General features: G+C 41.3%; 1 pseudogene; it reads left to right on the top strand.

Moving 5' to 3' along the window:
• Positions 1 to 2307: 2307 nt before the first annotated feature.
• Positions 2308 to 2427, top strand: LOC129904743 (5S ribosomal RNA; annotated as a pseudogene).
• Positions 2428 to 3487: the final 1060 nt, after the last annotated feature.

The raw sequence follows: 3487 nt of genomic DNA, 5'->3' as shown, positions 1-3487 counted from the left end.
CTAGTTTCTCTCTTGCTCTAGGGTTTCTTCTCTTCTTTCTTTCTCTAGAATTTTCTTGAATTTGTTGGAGATAAGGATGAATTTTCGATAAGAATGAGTCATGCAACATATATATATATATATAGGCCACTTTAGGAGGTGACACATGCCAACCCCTAAGTGGTGACACATGTCAAGCCCTCATTGAGCCAACACACCACCCCCTCTAACCTTGGGCTTTCACGTGGTATGTGGGTCCCACCACCCTTGCTCCATCTTCTGCCATGTGGAACACTCTCATGCTGACACATGGCACTCTCTCATGCTGCCATATGGCACTCTCTCACGCTGCCACGTGGTACTCTCTTTTCTTCTTTGTGGGTTCGTAATCTCGTCTTACTTTACGAACCTATGAAATCCTTGCTACGTAAGCTTGGTATGTACTCATGTATATTAAGTATGTAAGATTTCCAAGTTTGTATCTTACATAAATAAGTCGAGTCCTACGACTCATTATTTGGTCTCCGAATTCTTTCGGATTCTTATAACTCTATTTCCAATTTTCTCTACTATGGGGTATCGCATTCTCCTTTCCTTAGAGTTGTTTGGTAGCTTTATAGATTATCCGGCTCACATGGTAACTCTTAAGAGCTTAAGAGTTCTTAAGGAGTCTTAAGAAGCTTTAAGAAACTTTAACAAGTCTTAAGAAACTTAAGAGGCTTACGATCCTTCCAAGAAACTTAAGAGCCTTTCTAGAGACTTAAGAACCTTTCAAAAGACTTAAGAACGCATTCCAAGGTACAAAAGTACTGGGTGTAACATCCTTCCCTCATTTAGGACATTCGTCCTCGAATGTAAATCAAAATCTTTCTTAAGATCTTATACAGATTACAGGGAAATTCTTGTCTATTGAAATAACCCACACTTTCATCAAGTAACCAATATAAAAGTTTCAAAAGTTGGGATTACCGTTAGACATAGGGAATAGGTATAGATACTTATGTTTCATTTTCCTTTTGGCTTCCCGGGTCATTTCTTCGCGACTATCGTTTTGCCATAACACCTTGAAGAAAGTTATGTCCTTAGTTCATAATCTTCTACTTCGCCAACCCAGGATGGCGATAGGTTGCTTCTCGTAGGATAACTCCTCTGTGACCTGGATACCATCTACGGGATATACTTGGGTTGGATTACCAACATACTTGAAAAGCATTCATACATAGAAGGCTGGATGTACTACTTCCAGATTCGCTGGTAAGTCCAGCTCGTAGGCAACCTTGCCTATGCAGCGGAGGATCTGATAAGGTTAATGTATCTAGGAGTAAGGTCATCTTTCTTGCTGGCTCTCATTACTTTCTCTCTGGGAGACATTTTTGAGAGTGCTTAACTATAACTTGAAAACTTATAGATCGACGTCGATTATCCGAGTATGACTTTTGTTGACTATGTGTTGCTAATAATCTCTCTCGAATAAGCTTCACCTTCTATATTGCCTATTGAACCACGTCTGGGCTTATTAGTCGTGCTTTACTAACACCAAACCAACCAATTGGCGACCTACACTGTCTTCCATACAAAGTCTCGTATGGGGCCACCAAGTACTCTTGACAGGTGGTAGGCAATTTTCCGTGTTACCTTTGGGGTCAACCATATAGGCCCGCAACATATCATCTACTGTGTAGCTACCAAGCTTAGTCTGTCTATTAGTCTAAGGGTAAAATGGTGTATGAAGACCTATTTGTCTTCCCAATCTCTTCGCGGACTGATCTTCGGTAGTTAACTGTAACTTGGGCTCCTTCGTCTGGAAAAATAGCTATGGGGACTCCGTAAGGTCCTACCACACTCTTCACCTATAATTTCACACCTTCTTGGCTGAGCAGGTAGTCTTTGATTGAATGAGCATGGGCTGATATTGTTAATCTGCGGGTAACATTCCCTCCAGAATCATATGTCCATAGAGTGCGAAGTGAGTCTTGTAGCCAAGGTCATATTATGGAATCTTCGACCTCGTGTATTACTTCCTGCCTTCTTTAGATGACATCAACTGGTACCCTTACCTTTTGGGTTTTGCATTTTGACCCTCAGAGTTGGCTACCAAATGGTGTTGAAATCCCCTCACATAATGGCCTATATAGCCGTTCTGTGTTTGCCTATCATTAACTAGTATTATGTTGAAGAACTATGGCGTACATGTGCGCCATCTATAAGTAATCATCTAACCCTACTTGTTTTTCTTAAGTCTTTTTACAATTCCCTTAACGTAACTTATAACACTCTAGGTACATAATCTCGTGTCATTGTTTTGCCGCTAGTTTGGATTCTTCCATCTCATGCGATCATAACAGCACTAATGCACCGGATTCCACCAGAATTCTAAAGTTAAACGTGCTTGGGCGAGAGTAGTACTAGGATGGGTGACCCCCCTGTGAAGTCCTCGTGTCACGTTCCATTTCCATCCTTGCAATAATATGTGAAGGCACTCATCTTAGCCCAAGATTTACCTTAACGTCTTCTTGCTAGTCTTCATGTTTCACCTTGCCCTCTCTTCTTCTCTCTTACAACCGGTGTTGGGATAGATCTTTAATTCAACCATGACTGTGTCCTTTTTGGCCATTTGATTTAAATTCTCTTCGTATTCCTCTGTAATGTCTCCAAAACATCATAACTCATTTTCATCATGTACTCCTCCGCTTGGTCTTATGTTGTATATAACTATTCATAGGTTGTACAACTACTCTTATACCACTAGTATGAGGTAAACGCAGTCTTTTCGTCTCTCGGCCCGTCTTGCTTTACATATCGACTTCATACTAGGACTTGCTCGTGCTAATGCTATTGTCACGACCCAACCCCGTAGGCCACGACTGGGGTCCGACCTGGACCCCCCCGTACATATATCTATTAGCTGAGGTCACATTGAATCATAAATAAGACAATATCATGTAACATAGCCCCACTGGGCGATAACATTTTCATAAACCTGTAGCCTTTTTCATTTGTACCACAACCCGATAGGGTACGCAAGCCGACAAGGCTGCCATAACATAATAACATATATCATATATCATGTAGACTCAGCTTAATCAAACTGACATACACAACCCATATATACATGTCTGCAGACCTCTAAACATATAAATGACAACATATGGCGGGACAGGGCCCCCGTCGTACCCCTGAATGGATAAAACAATTTCTATACATCCGTGGACAGCATAAAAAACTAGGCTCCGATACAATGAAGCCTCTTCCAGCTGAGCTGCATGGAATCCTAAGCTGACGGACTCCCAAAATCTGTATCTGTACCTGCGGGCATGAACGCAGCCCCCCAAGAAAGGGGGTCAGTACGATATGTGTACTGAGTATGTAAAACATAATATAATACAACTGGAAACATATCTGAGATAGAGAATCAGGGGATAAGATATCAATTCAAAAACATGTACTTGTACTTTATGAGTTACAAAAACATGCATGTTCGAGTCATATCATATAGCCGGCCCTTTCG

This window comes from Solanum dulcamara, chromosome 9 (assembly GCF_947179165.1).
Source record: "Solanum dulcamara chromosome 9, daSolDulc1.2, whole genome shotgun sequence".
In the NCBI taxonomy this organism is placed as follows: Eukaryota; Viridiplantae; Streptophyta; class Magnoliopsida; order Solanales; family Solanaceae; genus Solanum; species Solanum dulcamara.
Note: the sequence above shows the minus strand (reverse complement) of the source record. Positions and strands in the feature narration are given on the sequence as shown.